General features: G+C 47.5%; 1 pseudogene; it reads right to left on the bottom strand.

Annotated features, from left to right (window-relative positions):
• Positions 1-3,518: 3,518 nt before the first annotated feature.
• LOC119298429 lies at positions 3,519-6,453 on the bottom strand (annotated as a pseudogene).
• Positions 6,454-13,364: the final 6,911 nt, after the last annotated feature.

Raw genomic sequence — 13,364 nt, 5'->3', positions numbered from 1 at the left:
TGCCGCCGCCGGCCGCGCCCCGCCAACACACGGATCTGCCACGAGGCCTACCCTTCTCCATCGCCGTTTGACGCTCATCTCGATCGCCGTCGTGCAGCTCTTGTACATCGCCCTTGTACAACCTGCTCGCTGCCGCTTCGATGGAATACTCCCACGACGATGCAGGGCAAGCTGGCGGGAGCCTGCGGCCGCCCATATCGCGCAGTCGATGGTCGGGTGGTATACGAGCGCAACCTTGTGGGGCAGGTGTAGCCGTGGAGGAGGGCAGACGGATGAGAAGGAGGCTGCTTGCTGAGAGTGTGTCAGCCAAGGAAGAAGCCGGCTAGCTCGCCACCAGGGTATGTACGTCGCCCCATACCGCCATGCCCCTGCATCCTGGGTTGACACCATCCACCGAGAGTCCGAGACGATGCGTGCGAGGCGGTTCTCCATCTACGGGTTGCTTCGAGCGGTGAGGTAATGTCGCCTCCTGTCCATGACGATAGTGGTAGAGGAGGAGGAAGAAAGCAGCATGGGAAAGGTCGTCTAGGAAATGTTAGTGTCGCCATCATCTCTTGAAGGTCCTCGCTGCTTCCTCAATCTTCACCAGTCACCTTGGAGGACGCGGACGTGGCTCTCGTTGGTGGGGGAAACAGAGAGACGGCGGGTCGAGCAGGCAGAGGGTGGTGCCCACAGGAGAAGCAGCGGGATTTTTCACAACCACACTAGCAGCGGCGCCAGCTCCTTGGGGGTGAATGCAGCAGCGTCGGATGTTACCAAGCTCCAGGACAAGTGCCAAGGAGAAGATCTTCTTCGTAAGCATTCTTCCTCTCATGATCTCTCAAATTTTGGTTATTCCTCCTGTCACTTCTTTTGGTCTTGTGAAGATTCCGTTCATAACAGCTGCTATGCTCTGTTAGTCTGTTGGTCTATGTGTTAGTCTCGTGGAGTAGCCGTGAAGACTCAATGACTGTAGTGCACCTATTTTGTGTTGCATAGACAGCTTCGAATTTTCTGCTCACATCGAGCATTGCTTTCAGTTGTTGCAACATCAGATGCGCATACAAGCTTATGCTCCTTTGTATCTCCTTGTCACATGTATATACATGATGCAGTCTTAGTGCATCAATTTCCCACGACGTAATATTAGTTGATCTTTGCTTTTGTTATCACAAGAAGTCATACATTCGGGTGTACACTGACAACATGATAGCTACTCATGTTTTAATCAGATATTGTTCTTGCATAGCCGGTTCAGCCAAAAAAATTGTCCAAAGTTACTTTCATGTTCTTTGCACCCAGTTCATTTTAATATAAAAGCTTTCTTTTGGAGAACCTCTTATAAATGCCTCTCCTGATATATATAATCAGTGGGTTCGGTGACAGTAGGTTGATTTAAACCATGGTACTATACACTGAGAATTATTGCATATATAAATTTTCCCAGTGAATTGAGAAAGAAATCCGTATATAGTTATAAACAGTTAAAAGGCCTGATAGACAACTGCTCCTCTTTTTATTTATTTTTTCAAGTTTCTAGACAGAATATTCTAAAACATGTTCGTGGTACCTGACATGTCTATGAATTTATGAAGAGATAGGTACATGTATGAAGAGATTCATTATACTAACTGAAGAAGTTCTGAGCTATCATCTAACTAACTATTGCAGATTTATTTATATAGTCCATGTTTTACTTTTTCCTTATTAACGAATGGAGTGGATTATGAGATCTCCTATTTCAATTAGTTTCTTGGTTGGTCAGCTTAAAGTAATTTGTTTTATTGTTCCAGCATCACCGGCCCTGTAGAGATCACCCAGGACTTTCGAACCTGCAAGCACTGCACTTGCCTCAGCCTCCATAGCGTCACAGAAACTTGGGATCCTCTGGCTGGTGGACAAAATGACCGTTCCTTCACCGTCCCATATGACCATACCATGGCCCCAACATTATCCTGACCAGTAGCTTGTACGAAGTCTCCATCCAGATTGAGTTTTTTTAGCAAGCCCCTTTGCGGTTTATCCCATGAGCACTTCTGTCTTGCTGGTGGTGTTGGGTGCCGGCTTGGCTCCTGGAACAAGGGTTGTTTGCCTTTGTCACCAGAGTCTGAGATCACAAGCTGCTCTTGGTGACAGCCCAGTAGCTCAGAAGAAAGGCTACTAGAGCCAAAATTGGCGCTGTACAAATTATATTTTGTATGATATTCAATGTCCTTTGGAGTGAAAGGCAGTAACTGCAGAATGATGTTCAAACCATATTTCGTTTGTTTGTTTATTTAATCAGTTTCGCTTTCATTTGATTCTTGGTTCAGTTTCGAGTCAGCCTTCTAGATCAGAGTAACTGAAATTGAGGTATAATATTTGGTCAATGATTGTAGTGTGAAGAAAGGTGGGCTTATGCTATTTCAACCTTCAGTTGCGTGGATGAATCAGGAACAAATATAGTTCAAGTATTCTGAAGTGAGATGCGTTATTGTTGTTTCGTTCCTTTTTCAATTGTCTGCCACATAATTTTGTTTCAGGATTGTATGGTGAAATGGTAAGAGTCAGTTTCATTTGTAGGTATCAATACCAATAGTGTCAAGTGCAAACATATCGACAATTTTGTCTCTATAATAGCCTTGCAGAAGGGACTGCAATAAAAGATATTGTGGCAAACATTACGTGGTGTGTAGATATGGAGTCAGCAATGCATTGCTACTGCACTACTATGACTGCACCAACTGAAATACCAAGGTACGGTTTCTCCAGAATTCTACTAACGCCGGGAAACTCAGCTTTTGCAATTGACTCTGCTCATCCAAGAGGCGGGCAACGATATCAGATATTCGATAGCCAGAGGAGAGGACCATCACGCAACTGCCAAACAAATATGAGCATGCGCATCACAAGTTTATGAGTTCTACATTTTACCTTTTAGCTAGCTACCTACCTTTATAACATGTACTATAGCTACAACATGCAACGAAATGACTTCCTGAAGAACATGGAAAGGAAATATATTGTATTTGATATGTTTTGAACTATATGCAAGATTCACAGGTTACATGTATAGCGCCTACATCTCTTTAGTCAAAACATATATGTCTTGATGCGTAAGCAATTGTTGTTCCTACAATATTTGTCAATTTTACATTACCGTGAACATGTCCCAAATAATTTGATTAGCCAACAGTGGTGTAACACAAATAATTTTAGTATTACTAAATGAAGTACCATCCCTACATCAAAACTGGATACAACGCACACATGACATGAGGAACCTTCAACGAATGCAGCCAAGTTTAAGTATTTTGCACTAGCACACCGTAGCTAGCCTTTTTTTGGATGTGTTATTCTGTCCAACAAGGAAAACAAAATGCAGCGGAAGTAAATCTTCAGAATTGAAATCACATATTGTCATGCTCAATGCATATTTCTAAAGTAGAATAATTGTTTTGTGTTTATATTATTTTTTATTCCGTGGCAACGCACGGGTATTCGGCTAGTATAGATAGATGGGTGAAGAGTCAAGACACGAAACAATCGGTGCTGATATTTTCACTCAACTGCTAGTATTTGACAAGTACAGTACATGACGTGTGTACCTACGTACTAGTAGTACTAGACTCGGCTCTTACATATGCCCACACAGCAATACAACGGTGGTTAGTTTCTGCATCCTAATCGACGCGTCTAAGTATGCACAAGCTGCATGTTCTCTGTGACGAATTATATGGCAACTAGTGTACTACGTTACGTTGTTATACGTACTGTAGATACAAATGTGCGCCGGTCATCGGGGCACCTGCACCAACACCCTGTGCTGCTGCATGATGAGCACGGAGCCCATCTCCATGGACGTGTTGGACGCCAGGATCTCCGCCACGGCGCCCAACTCCCGCCCGGCCTCCGCCCACTCGTCCAGCCCGATCAGCAGCTCCTTGGGCTGCCGCCCGCCCCGCCCCACGATCACCAGCGAGAACATCCCGGCCATGGCGTCCAGCGTCTCCACCACGTCCGCCGGGCTCTCCACCACCTTCTCCACGTACATGGCCATCTCCGTCGCCGCGTAGTTCTCGTAGAACCTCCACATAAACCGCTCGTCCACCTCCGCGTCGTTGAACGGCCGGCTCAGCCCTCCGCCCGCCGCGGACGAAGCCGCCCTGGAGGTCGACGACGTCACCGTGTCGTACGTGCTCAGCTTCACGAACCGGAACACTGTGAGCCCGATGTTGGGGTTCTCGGCCAGCCGGGAGGCCACGGACACGGCCTCGCGGTCGTCGGCCCCTCCCAGGAACACCGCCGCGATCACGTGGCTCACCGCCCTGTCGCTGCACGGGTGCAGCAGCGTGCTGGTGCTCGTGTCCACGCTGGTGGGGACCTGGAAGCTGGCGCCGCTGCTCCTGTAGGGCCGGTCCATCAGGAGGCCCACGGTGCAGGGCGCCTTGGCCAGCACGCCCACGTTCAGCTCGCGCCGCTCCTCCAGGCGGCAGGCCATCTTGCCGTCGTACCGCTGCTCCCTGTAGCAGGGGAGGAGGAGCAGGGCGGCGCGCGCCTCCCCGGCGCACCGGCACACGGCGTCCACGTCCCGAGACGCGCTGCTGCCCACCACGTCGATCTGCTGGAAGGCGATGCCTGTCGACCGCAGGTACAGGTCGACCACCGTGTTCATGTCGTTGATGGCCTCGCGTCCGGCGTCATACTCGTCGACGATTGGCGGCAGGTACGGCGTCGTCGAGGACGCTGCGGCGGCGGCCGCGGCGGCACGCTTATGGCCGCCCTCGAACAGGTGGACGACCTGGACCGCCGGCTGCTTGTCCGGCTCCATCACCATCAGCTCCACCAGGCTGAGCAGGGCGGGCATGGAGTGCGCGCTGTGAGAGCAGGTCATCATGCGCAGCTCCGCCTCCTCGCGCAACGACTCCAGGGCCTGGTGCGTCATCGCGTACGCCTCTTTCTCCTTGCGCACAAAAACCGCCGCCGCCGGGCCAGCCACCAGGGTGCTTGCAAGGTTGCCGATGATCATCGCGTACAGTGCTTGCTCCGCCCACACCTGCACTCCTCCCATCCCAATTAAAAAGTTATTTCATCAATCCACCCCGCCCGAGGATTTCCCCATCCATCGCTGAGTATAATTAAACTGAATATGATTACGCACCCCTTCTGATTTGGCAAACTGCATGTTCATGGTGTCCACGTGCCCCTTGACGTTGAGCAGCACGCTGAAGCGGAGGGCGTCGCAGAGCGGGATGTTGAGGTACGCGGAGGCCACCGCGGCGCCGATGGCCTTTCCGACGAGGCCGAGCAGCATCATGAGCACGCCGGGCAGGATGATGGCACCGGACATGGTGTTGAAGTTCATCCGCATCCCAATGGTGGCGAAGTAGAAGGGGACCAGCAACCCATTAACGGGTGGCACGAGGGCGTCGGCGACAGAGCGTGCCGCGGGGCCTTCCCTCGGGAACACCAGCCCTAGAGCGAAGCTCGTGGGCAACCCGTCGAAGCCAAGCTTCTGCGGGAAGTTTCCGACGATCCAGATGGCCGAGATCATGAACGCCAGGTCGCGCCTCCTCACATGGTGCTGCCCGACGTTGCGCTGGTTCACGCGTGTCACGATGGGGCGCACCAGCCATAGGGCGAGCCCCACCCCGGTTAGCGCGACGAAGCCCTGGGAGACGTCCATGCTGTTCTCCCTCGCCATCCTCGTGGACCGCAGCACGCCGTCGCCGATGACGCATATGATGTTTGTGCCGATGGCGGCGCTCACGAGGAGCCGCCCGTTCTCGGTCACCGTGAGCTTGAGGTCGTCGGCGATCCGCGCGACCGACAGGGACGACGTGTTTGTCAGCGCCACCATCAGAGTGGCGGCCAGCATCTCGGGCGTCCTCACCGGGGAGTGCATCATGCTCCCGTACATCCCGCTCGACACGATGGCCGCCAGGAGGAGGCTCGCCGCCACCGTAGCGTACGTGAAGGCGACGCAGCGCCGGGCGGTGCTCCGCAGCGACGCGATGTCCGTCTCCAGGCCGACGAGGAACATGTAGAGGATGCGCGTCGCCGCGATGTACCCGTTGTACATGTCCTCCACGTTGTCCACGTCGATGTGCACGATGGCGTTGCGGAGCCCCATGCCGCCCACCACCATGCCGGCCTGCACGCACGCCACATACATTACATACATACATGCCGTTGTTGCCAGCTAGTTAATTGACCCTACACTGCACTGCACTGCATGACGCTCCCTCCATTTTCTTCAACAACGCCCGCCCGGAGAAATAAGTGTCAAGATTGATTGATTACCAGGATCTGCGAGATGGCATTCGGCTGGTTGTACCGCCGGAGCAACGAGTGGAAGAGGTTGGAGACGAGGATGATGGCGAGCGCCTGGATGACGAGGAGGAACAACGTGTCCACCGCGATGCCAGGGACCGGCGTCCACACCAGCGGATCAACGTCCTCCGAGCAAAGGGAGACTCTTCCCATCTTCCTCGCGCTCGGCACTCGGCACTAGTCGGCCGCCGTAGTTGGACGGCGCCTGTCGCCCGTATTGCCGCTGCCGAGCTTAGCTCGATCGGCTCCGGCGCGGGCCTTCCTGACGAGTCTCCTTGCGAAAGTGCATGCGCTCGTGGAGGGAGGTGTAGTGGCTGCGAGAGACCTGGGCTATTTTTGGAGGGACGCCCATGGTTTTCATGGCAGTGCCTGAGGGGGAAGGCGCCCCCGGAATAGGATTGAGAGTGTGTTGTAAAATTAGCTAAATCTCATTTGCTCACCCATTCGCTCCTGCTTCCAATTTTTATAGGATGGGTTTGTCTAAGGCACATCTAAGAACAACTCTAGCAGACCCCGCAAAACGCCGGCCCGCAAAACGCGTTTGCAGTTCGCGCAAAACAGCTTTTGCGGGCCAGCGCGGGCTGGCACAGATGCAGATCCTGCAAACGGATCCGTAAAATAGTATATTTGCGGAATATGTTTTTTTACGGGTCGGCTATGCGGGTTCTGCTCGGACACCACCGTGACGACCCGCAAATAGATAAACTGCAAATTTCGCATTTGACATAGGATTTCACAAACAAGTTCAAATTCAAACGACACAAATAGTTTTACGCGTAAATAGAAACCAAGTTCATTATGGCTAACGCAAAAGAGGGCCCTGCAAAAGGTTTGCGCCTATGTCTGGCATCATCTTGATCAATTTTCACTCCGCGCCATCGAGTCCACCTTGGAGTTCATCGGCACCACCGAATCCACCTCCGGCGCTTGTTCCAACTCTCGCACCGAAATCATCCACATTATCATCATATGGAGCGGAGAAAACATCACCGGAACTGTAGCACGAACCGGGTCACGCCACCATTCTTCTCTTCAAGATTTCCCTTCTTGCCATATCATGCCATGTTTTGGTGAGGTCGTCCATGTCATTGCGGTTCATTGACATGATCTTGTTCTCTTCGGCGAGCAACATGGACATTGATTTGTTTTCGGCGGCTCGTGCTCTTCTCTCCTTGATGGCAACTTTGCGCAGCCCCTCTTCCTTGAGCAACTGCCACTTTTCTTCCTTCTCATTCGCCTTCTTCTCGGCCAACTCTTTCTTGATCTCCAACGATTTCAACAGCATCCACTCGTTGGATTGCAACATGGCATCAATCTTCTCCCTCAAGCTTGATGCTTCTTGCACTCTCTTCATCTTCTCCTTGGTCTTCTTGTCACCATCGGGCTTGTGCAAATTTCTTGGGGCATCATCATCCTCATCTTCATCCATGTTTGTAAGTGAGCCTCTTTTTGATGGGGATTCTTTGTCGATCAACTTCCACTTCTCGCACTTTTGGAGCAACTCCCAACAATGCTCTAGTTTGAAAATTTTGCCTTCTGAAGCTTCCATGTCCTTGTATCTATGTTGAGCAATCTTTTCCTACACAACGTGAACAAAGTGATCCAATCACTTCTCATGATGCAATATGATGATGCACAATTTGAACAAAGGCAAAACAAACTCACATGGTCGGACTCCACGGCGCCACTTGGAGGTGCATTGCGTACTTGCTCCAAGCAAGCTGCCCAACGGCTGCACATAGGCTTGATGTTCTCCCAATGCCCTTGAAGCGCCCGAAATGTGCGTGGAGTCCTTTTGGGATACTTTGCCATAATGTGGAAGTATTGATCTTCGATCCTTTGCCAATATCTCTTGAAAGTTTTGAGATGTACCCGTGGTAGCATCAAGAGACACCGCACTCCATGCTTGAATCAAAGCTTGATCTTCCAAGATTGTGTAGTTCTTCGATCTTATGCTTTTCCCAGTTTTTGCTTGCGATTGCTCAAACGCTTCCGCTTCGATCTCCTCCAATTCGTCCGCACAACCATGATCATCCACGTCGGCCTCCGTTTCATTGTACTCGAATGGTTTGAAAGGGGCTTGATCAATGTCAACCGCGTTCGTGTCCAACAAGTTCATGAACTCGGTTGTTCCATTGTTCGAACCACCGCTGTAGCGAACGATAACAAGTCAAGCGCTATCGAGAATAATGGCGAAAAATGAAAGGGAATCATCAAGACCGAAGGCGCATACCTTCTGGCCATTTCGTCGAACACCTCGCTCGCGGCGGGAGCGGCGCCGTTGAACGGCATCGCCGGAGCACCTCCTTGCGGCAGGATGGAGTGAGAGGTTGAAGAAGGTGGCTTCTTTGAAGCCGGAACCTTCCTCCGCTTTACGCCCACGACCTTGCCGACCTTCTCCGCCGCCGACCGGGATCGCGCTGCCGCGTTGGCACCCGGAGCGCGGGCCATCGCGGCGGGGGCGGCCGGATTCCCGCCCTGCACGACAACGTTGCCCTGCCGCTTGCGTGCAGGCGCGACTTGGGCTTGGGCGACGGCGGCGGGGCCAACTTGGCCGGCGACGAGATCCACCCGAGCGGAAGGGGCGTGGTCGACCTCGACGGTGACGAGGGACAGCAGGGGGTCATCCATGGCGGCGGCGGACGGCCGGGGAAGAGCAACCGGAGCATGCGGAGTGGGGGCAATGGTGGCGAAGGGTGCGGGGAGCGGGAAGGGCCGCGCGGAAATGCCCCTCCCGCCAAATCTCGCGCGGGATAGGGGTTGAGCTCGGGTCGGCCTCCCAGTCCGTGAAGATAGAGGTTGGGGGAGAAGATTTGCCGCGCCCCGCAAAAAAATTTGCGGGCCAGGGCGGGATACGGGGTCTGCTCGTGCAGATTTTCTGGCCCCGACCCGCAATTTGGCGGTTATTTTGCGGGCCGGGGCGATTTGTGGCGTCTGCTAGAGTTGCTCTAAGTGACTTAATCATGCATGAATCTCTGTGTAAAATCAATGACATAGGACTTAGATGTACAATGCTTAGGGCACATCTAGATGTGCTTTAGCAAAACTGTTATAGAATATCAATCTCTTACGAATTATGATGTGTTGTGCCTTGATGGCTTTATCAAATTTATTAGTAATGTATGTGATTGTGCCATGACCTTGAAGGGAGCAAATGTTAAAGAAACTAGATGATACCCCGCACGTTGTTGCAGGAATATTTTACAGCATATTTGAATGTGATTCATTGTAACAAACATGAATATTTGAAGTAATAATATCAAAAGCTAATACTAAAAATACATACAATTTATTATGTTTGATTTCTATATAGTTGTAAAATGTTTATTAAGGACGGCAGTTTGGGACACCTAGGTGCCCAGGCTCCTAGCCTTTCGACCGCTCGATTGCATTTAGATGTGTGTTCATGTATTACATTACAATTGACTGATTTGGAAATAATTATGGCAGAATAACTACCATAAATATGAACCATTAGTAGCATGCAAGGCTATAATTATGTAGTAGTAGAAAATAGGAAAGAGAATTCCACGCATGGCAACATTCCATATTTGACAGCTATTAATAGAAATAGGAGAGACACAAATAAGAAATTAATGCGTATGAAGACATTTTTCATATATATATTAGTAAAAGGTACGTTGTACTCATCCGTGGAAATGTTTTTTTTACAATAGGAATACAATATATTAGGTATATGAGACCATGGGTATGACCCGGTCTTAATTTTTTTAAATGCCATATACCTTGGAAATTAATTCAATAGAAACAGACATACGAACATCCATTTGGTATAACCATAGGTATATCCAATATATACCTAATAGGTATATATGTACAATTTGAACATTAGGGTATACGATAAATTGGGTAAATAAATAGGAGGTATGTTTCACTCTTATCGCCGTAGGGTATATTATAGCGTGGGTATCATACATTAGTCATATGATATATTGAATATATATTAGAAACATACATACGAACAAAATGTAACAGTTCCAAAAATAAATTATTAAATATATATAGGTATCTGCGTATATATATAATTTCGTTGGTAGGTATTAGATACCCGTATTAGGAAACAAAAATACACGTATTAGACACCCGCGACAGTTCAAAACAAATCAACATTAATACAATTTATTATATGGCAAGTCCTGCATGTCTAATATTTAAAAAACAAAAATAAAATGTAAGCATGGAAAGTCTTGCATGAAGAATAGTTAGGAAACAAATTAAATATACCACGGTTTCCAAAACAATCAAGGTGCCTGGGCACCTAGGTGCCCCATCTATTTTATCTATATATATATATATAATAGAATGACAAACATATGGTAGTGGGGTGGGCCTTTTGTCATGCATATTGTGTGATGATGTGGCATGCTTGCATGTTGAGAGAAATAGTTAGTGGGGGCTAGCTATTTAGATATACAAGATACAGACTCAAAATAATATATATTTTTACTACTATTATGCTAATAAAACGTTTTTGAGGTAATTTAAATTACTTCGAGACAAGTTATATTTTTCTTCTATAATTTTATTCAATTTTGGGCATGGGACTATTTTCCTTTGATCCTAAATCTTTGAGATGACATATGGGTATTCCTTAGAGAGAAGTTATAAAGCTCTTATATATTGTTGTGTGAATTTTGGCCATGAGAATATTTCAACACATGCGACTTTCTATGTTTTTTAAGTTATTTGTATTTATTTCAAATTTATATGACAACCTTTACAAAAAAATTATGAGAAACAAACTTTACATAAATTTGTTTTTTGAGACAAAAAACCTTTGTAATTTTTTTTGAGGGGTGACAAACAAGCTTTACATTTTTTTAGTTGAACAAAAAACATTTACATAACTTTTTTGTTTTTGAAACGCAACCTCTACATATTTTTTTCCAGGGGTGCAACATTTACATAAACTATAGTAAATTTCGGTACTTGATCGGTCGGGCCGTGAAGACGTACGACTACATCAACCGCGTTGTGCTAACGCTTCCGCTTTCGGTCTACAAGGGTACGTAGACAACACTCTCCCCTCTCGTTGCTATGCATCACCATGATCTTGCATGTGCGTAGGAATTTTTTTGAAATTACTACATTCCCCAACAGTGGCATCCGAGCCTAGATCTTATGTGTTGATGTTGTGCACGAGTAGAACACAAGTGAGTTGTGGGTGATATAAGTCATTCTGCTTACCAGCATGTCATACTTTGGTTCGGCGGTATTGTTGGATGAAGCGGCCCGGACCGACATTACGCGTATGCTTACGCGAGACTGGTTTTACCGCCGTGCTATGCACACAGGTGACTAGCGGGTGTCAGTTTCTCCAACTCTAGTTGAACCGAGTGTGGCTACGCCCGGTCCTTGAGAAGGTTAAAACAGCACCAACTTGACAAACTATCGTTGTGGTTTTGATGTGTAGGTAAGAACGGTTCTTGCTAAGCCCGTAGCAGCCACATAAAACTTGCAACAACAAAGTAGAGGACGTCTAACTTGTTTTTGCAGGGCATGTTGTGATGTGATATGGTCAAGACGTGATGAGATATAAGTTGTTGTATAAGATGATCATGTTTTGTTGAAGTTATCGGCAACTGGCAGAAGCCTTATGGTTGTCTCTTTATTGCATAAGATGCAAGCGCCAAATAATTGCTTTACAATTATCGCTATGCGATAGCAATAGTTGCAAGAGCAATAGTTGGTGAGACGACCATGTGATGACACATTGATATAGATCAAGATGATGGAGATCATGGTGTCATGCCGGTGACGATGGAAATCATGACGATGTTTTGGAGATGAAGATCAAAGGCACAATATGATGATGGACATATCATGTCACATATTTTAATTACATGTGATGTTTATCTTTTATACATCTTATTTTGCTTAGTTCGACGGTAGCTTTATAAGATGATCTCTCACTAAATTTTAAGATAAAAAGTGTTCTCCCTGAGTATGCACCATTGCCAAAGTTCGTCGTGCCCAGACACCATGTGATGATCGGGTGTGATAAGCTCTACGTCCATCTACAATGGGTGCAAGCCAGTTTTGCACATGCAGAATACTCAGGTTAAACTTGACGAGCCTAGCATATGCAGATATGGCTTCGGAACACTGAGACCGAAAGGTCGAGCGTGAATCATATAGTAGATATGATCAACGTAGTGATGTTCACCATTGAAAACTACTCCATTTCACGTGATGATCGGTTATGGTTTAGTTGATTTGGATCACGTGATCACTTAGATGATTAGAGGGATGTCTATCTAAGTGGGAGTTCTTAAGTAATATGATTAATTGAACTTTAATTTATCATGAACTTAGTCTTGGTAATATTAGCATATCTATGTTGTAGATCAATAGATCGCGATGTTGCTCCCTGTTTAATTTTTATATGTTCCTAGAGAAAACTAAGTTGAAAAATGTTAGTAGCAATGATGCGGACTGGGTCCGTGATATGAGGTTTATCCTCATTGTTGCACAGAAGAATTATGTCCTTGATGCACCGCTAGGTGACTGACCTATTGCAGGAGCAGATGCAGACGTTATGAACATTTGGCTAGCTCAATATGATGACTACTTGATAGTTTAGTGCACCATGCTTAACAGCTTAGAATCGGGATTTCAAAGACGTTTTGAACGTCATGGATCATATGGATGTTCCAGGAGTTGAAGTTAATATTTCAAGCAAATACCCGAGTTGAGAGATATGAAGTCTCCAACATGTTCTATAGCTAAAAGATGGAGGGGAATAGCTTAAGCAGTGAGCATGTGTTCAGATTGTCTGGGTACTACAATCGCTTGAATCAAGTGGGAGTTAATCTTCCAGATAAAATAGTGATTGACAGAATTCTCTAGTCACCATCACCAAGTTAATAGAACTTCATGATGAACTATAGTATGCAAGGGATGATGAAAACGATTCCCGGGCTTTTCATGATGATGAAATCGATGAAGGTAGAAATCAAGAAAGAACATCAAGTGTTGATGATTAACAAGACCACTAGTTTCAAGAAAAGGGCAAAGGGAAAGAAAGGGAACTTCAAGAAGAACGGCAAGCA

The sequence above is a fragment of the Triticum dicoccoides genome, chromosome 5A (assembly GCF_002162155.2).
Source record: "Triticum dicoccoides isolate Atlit2015 ecotype Zavitan chromosome 5A, WEW_v2.0, whole genome shotgun sequence".
Lineage (NCBI taxonomy): Eukaryota > Viridiplantae > Streptophyta > Magnoliopsida > Poales > Poaceae > Triticum > Triticum dicoccoides.
Note: the sequence above shows the minus strand (reverse complement) of the source record. Positions and strands in the feature narration are given on the sequence as shown.